Source organism: Megalops cyprinoides, chromosome 3, assembly GCF_013368585.1.
Source record: "Megalops cyprinoides isolate fMegCyp1 chromosome 3, fMegCyp1.pri, whole genome shotgun sequence".
NCBI classification, from domain to species: Eukaryota; Metazoa; Chordata; class Actinopteri; order Elopiformes; family Megalopidae; genus Megalops; species Megalops cyprinoides.
The window spans coordinates 46,148,481-46,154,008 of record NC_050585.1 but is presented as its reverse complement, the minus strand read 5'-3'; positions in this window follow the sequence as shown (position 1 = coordinate 46,154,008).

Genomic DNA, 5,528 nt, shown 5'->3' with positions numbered 1-5,528 from the left:
TGATAAAACACACCATTAAAAAACACAAATCTTCTGAAAGCATTCTACACAAGATAAAAAGGAGACTTGAAATCAGGTGGTTACATTCCTTTTCTTCTAGTTATTCTTTGTCACACACTGGAAACACTCCCCTCAGCAACGCAAGCTGATATGACTGTGAGCAAAGACAGGAGGGGGCTTGCTCTGAAAAGACCACAGCAGGTCATGTCGTCAATTTCCTGAGCTGAAATTTTTGCCTCTGAGTGTCAAAGGATAGCATATCCTACTTATTGCACGTAGCTATTTCAGTTCACGGCATATTTCCTGCCCACCAGAGTCATGATTTCATAATAATCATCCACCTGTCCTCCAGTAGTCATTTCTTGTGTGGTTAGTTGCCATTGCAACTCTTGCTCTGAGAAGCAAAGAATCCTTAAAAATACATAATTCATAAGACAACCGATGTTACAGATATGTAACAAAAAAATAAGATGTGAAATCTATAGGCATCACAACCTGAGGCCCTGCCAGAAACAATACTCATAGTGAGGCGGAAAAATAACTAGAGGAAAAATAAATTAATAAAGTCATTTTTCAATATTGTTTTTGTGGAAATGAACCTTTAAAAAACACTATTTGAGGGAGAAGATCCTTGAAAACAAACCCTGAAACAAGTCTCATCACTCTTCTGGAAAACAGGGGAAACAAGTGCAGTTGTTCCGTATTGTGAAGTTCGGAAGTAAAAAAAAAAAAAAAGGTGGAATGTGTAAAAATATGCCTCTCGTTTTCAGATGGTGACAAGACAGTGCTTTCCATATCTGTCATGATCTGAAAATGAAAGGCCTATTCTGTCATGTTTGGAATCCCTCTGGAAAAGCCTTGCTGTGAGTGACGGAGACCAGGAGCTGGGAGCCAAAACTGTAATTACAGGGGCGTGATAAACATCACGGCCAGTAGAGGGACCTTTGGGCTTGTTTTGTCAGAGAGAAAGTACGAGCGTCAGTGCTGGATCCCTTTCCCTCCCGTCTCACGCCTCCACGCTCAAACAGAGCCACGGCGGGGCAGAACAGCCATCGATCTACATATCGTGTCCTTGTGATAGTGTAGGGCTGTCACTGTGCGAGGCACACTCCAGAAAGGGTGGCATGCCGGGTTCTCTCAACCGAAAAACAGAGCCAGAGTAGGTCCTAACTTGGAATGCACAAAGCGTTTGTAGGCTGGTGTGCGGATGTCATGTGCTGTCGGAAAAATAAGGCCGCGTCTGAAAGTGGGTAAACCCACTGTGCTCTAATGTGTACCTGTTCTCCCTTTCAGATGAAAGAAAGCCAAGCTAAAAGACCCCTTGCAATGTAGATGTGACAGCAGCTTTGGGCACGTCTTTCTCTCGCAGTTTCCCTGTACATGCCATTAAGCCATGCTTAAATGCTGTGTCCATATGATGGCTCACGGGTTCAGAATCTCTATGTTAGAATGTCATACAGACTCTCACAATTTCTCACACATACACACAAACACACACACACACACGCACACACACAAACACATGCAGACACAAAAGAATGCACGACTGTATGCACTTACACCCACATTGATGTGAATGCACAAACAGACACTGACAAAAAAACATGCACACATGAATGCACAAACACACATACGCACATACACACACTCACATGGAGGCATGCACCCACACACGCACACACAGTACACTGGTATTTTATGCTGCACTATAAATGTTTTTCCTGGCAGGGCTTCCAGTGCCTATAGATTTTACATTATTATACCATTTGTTTTATTAAGCTAAAAGAATAGTTTGCTTGTGTTCTCTGTGTTTATTTTATTATTATTATTACTCCCCTTCCAAGGAACTGCGTTTTATTGCTGCGATACATCACCACCCTTATTTAGTGTTCTTGTTGTTTAAGAAAAAAACTGTCTCCTCTGCAAGCAAAGGAATGGCAACACCACACTCACCCTGGGGGGAGTGGCATTTCATGTGAGAAACAAGAACGCAATACTCCCAATATCAACTTTACATAGCTGCAAACATAAGTAAAAATGACAAATGACAACAAAACATCCAGTCATGTCATGGTGAAAATCCTGTAATACAAGCTAGCTACCCCCCTTTTGTCTGCCGTGTGTACCGAACAGCTTGTTTGGCAGTGCTTACAACAACAATTCAATTATGGTGAGTGAATGTACACTGACTCCCATAAATTCAAAAGTTATTGTGTGCGCACAATTCATGAAGACATTATCCATGAAAGAAAATCAAAGTAATGTCTAGACTTTCTCTCATTCTTTTTTTACTGTCTCCGCTGGTGGATTGACATCGCCCTCGTCCCATTTGGCGCCGGCTCCAAGATGTTAATAATGACCTTAGTGGGAGAGGAGTTTAGGAAAAAAGACGTACCACTTTGTGTATTTCATCACCTCTCTGAGTCACATACACATTGCTGACTTCGTCACCTCGCCGAGTCAAATACACATCCCTGGCCCTAAACTACTGTGGATGATGGGTATCAACGCTAAGAAACTGAGGAGAGAGAGAGGCAGCAAAGGCGTGTTTATCAGGAACTTTACAAGTAAAAAAAAAAAAAAACACTCAAAAAAAAATCAGTGATTCCGGTGTGGCTTTTCCTGCTATGCAAATGAGACGTGCTGGGATTTAAACGTACAACACTGTCTAAACTCATTCTAATAAAGTGCTCACAGGCCCCAAGTAATGAAGAGTTGACACCGAAGGCTCACATTTAGATGCACAATTGAGCGTGATTTCAAAGCGTGTCTGCGCGCGCAGTCCAGAGCAAGGGGAGATGAATTCGGGTTTAATTCATAATTTCGAAACACTCAATCATGATGTCTTCACGAACGCTAAGTGAAACGCAGCATCTGGTTCTGTGCGCCTGAGAACGTAAATTTGCCCCCTCTCCTGGAAAGATGAATATGACCTCTGATGTTGTTGCCCCCCACCCCCTACCCCCCACACCTCTCCCCTGTTCTCTCCCCCCCCCCACCCCCTGCTTGAAGAGAAAATAACATGTTATGATTCCTTGTGTGGCCCTGCTCATATTTACTGCGCCAGGACACTATATTTTAATGCCGCGCTTTATCTCAGGCGTTGCAGCTCCCCCCCGGCATACCCCATGCTGCACACGCACAGCGTCCGAGCAGCAAACCCATGGCCAGGCTCAAGAGGGGGACTTGGGCTGTGGTGTGACCTTGGATTTCCTTGTCTCTCAGCTTAATTCTCCTGGAGAAGGCCCCCCGTGTTTACTGGGTCTCCTCGAGAATGAGTGAGAGAGAGAGAGAGAGAGATATACAGAGAGAGAGAGAGAGAGAGAGAGAGAGAGAGAGAGAGAGAGACGGAACAGAGAGAGTGGGAGAGGGAGAGTGAGGGGCTTGGTTACCGCAAGGCCGTCGTCCTGCCGGGGGAATTTATAGCTGCTGTTCTGATCAGTGCCAATATGAGGAACTGAAGGATTACACTTCCCATTTACAGCAGAGCGGCCAAGAAGGCCTGAACAGCCACAGAGACCTGCCAGCCCCTGCTGGTCAGTATTGTATAAAAGCAAATGTAAATGGGCTTACAAGCAAAAAGCATCCGAGCATCTGAGGCAGGCAGCCACCAAAAGGAAAATGCATCTTATAGTTCATGCCACCATGATCCAGATGGGTAGGTCATGCCATCTGCAGAAAGGGCATAGAGAGCTGTCTTCTTAAAAACTACTGTTGTGCTCAACAGTACCTTACCTTCAAATAGTGGTATAATACCTTGAGCTTGAAATAATTACTACCTGTTCTGGACATTTTCCAGACAAAATGTTTAGTAAAGTCTTGGGATACACAACTAAACACTTTCCCTGCATCTTATCTTCTCATAGTAGCATGCCAGGTGCCCTTTACCAACAAGCAGAACAGCTTGTACCATAAACAAGTGTCCTACTACTCAAGTTATCCAGATGAAAGCATAAAACTGTACGAGAAAATTTGTGAGATTAAGAGAAATGCATCTCAATACATTTTGAGTTTGTTTCATCAAAATATTTCATCAAAAGCCACAGCAGGTGAAAATCACAGAACTTTTTTTAGAAGCACTGTACAGTGTCATTTTTAAACTACCTATCTTATTTTGGCAGCTCGGTAATACACATTTTCAAATAAAGCAGAGGCATATTATCATCAGGAATCTAGCCAAAAACCCAGTGGCAAACACTAAAAGATTTACTTTGGGATTTTGAATTAATAACACTGAACTGTGCAGTTCAAATGGAAGATTCTATAAAAACATACAGTACAAAATCAATGGTAGCACTGATGAAAAATATGGCTTCCTGTTGATTTAGGGTTCTGTACTCAACTAACCCCACTGTGATACACAAACATTTCAAGTTCAAGAGTTGGGGTTTTGTAATTCATAAATACATGAACATTCTGAACTCATCAAAAAAAAAAGTATGTCCAGAAATCTATCACCCCTGGTGTGTTATATAAAAGGGTCCTCTCTTCCAAAATTAGGTATGTGAGATCACAGAAAGAGACCAAAATGTTACCAGATCAAATGGCCCTTTGTTTAACCTTAGAATAAAAGCCATGTTAATTTGATTACTTCGGCCCACAAAGCAGACGTACAAAACAGTGCTTTGTTTCCTACCGTTTGATGTTTTCAATAATAAATCCTTGGTTTCTGAAGTAAATCTGTGCGGGATCTGTGTCTGACAGACTATTTTTAGTGTTTCCTTCTAACCCCAAATAAGGAGGTCTCCTCCTCCAAATGCTAATTTACCCATGATAACAGCAAGAGGACTAACTCAGCTGTCTGGAATTACTGCTATGCCTGGCTATGCAGTCAGACTGACAGACTTGGAGTGTGGTCTATTTAAAAGACCAGAGTATGGGGTAGGGTTTCTCTTGTCACATGACTCCCAATCACAATGCTAAACCAAAAGCGTGAGCTGACTAAAAGGAGATGCTGAGTTACCTGAAATGCATCACTAATTCAGATCATAATTCAAAGCTAGAGTTTGATTCAGACAGGGAGGCTACTGTTGCTCCCCTGGGTGAGGCGCATTACCGTCATCGATCCACTAAAAGTCCAGCTGTTTAATTGGGTTTGAGTGTCTTGTTTACAGTAGAATCGAGATTAGAATACAGTAAAATATGGTGGAGATTACCGACTGTAAAATGACTCCAGGTCTCGCATCTCACTCCTCCTGTCTCACATGTACCATAAGTTTCATTTTTTTTTGAGGGCAGCTTTAGAGGAAACCATGGATGGCTAGCCATGTAGTCCAACTTTGAATTCAGCCTCCCTCAGTGCCACTGCCTCTGAATGTGGACCCCAGGAGAAACCCTGCCGTGGAACCACTACAAAGGTACAGCCAAACAAAATCACAGGGGAAATAGAGAGGTGAATTCTGCCTGGATGCAGTCGTTAGATGCTGTTACACAAAGATATATATATTCACATACAGTTATTTTTATACAGTTAGATTGGTTCATTCTTCATACACAGGGGTATAATGCTGGCAAAGCTGACAGCATAC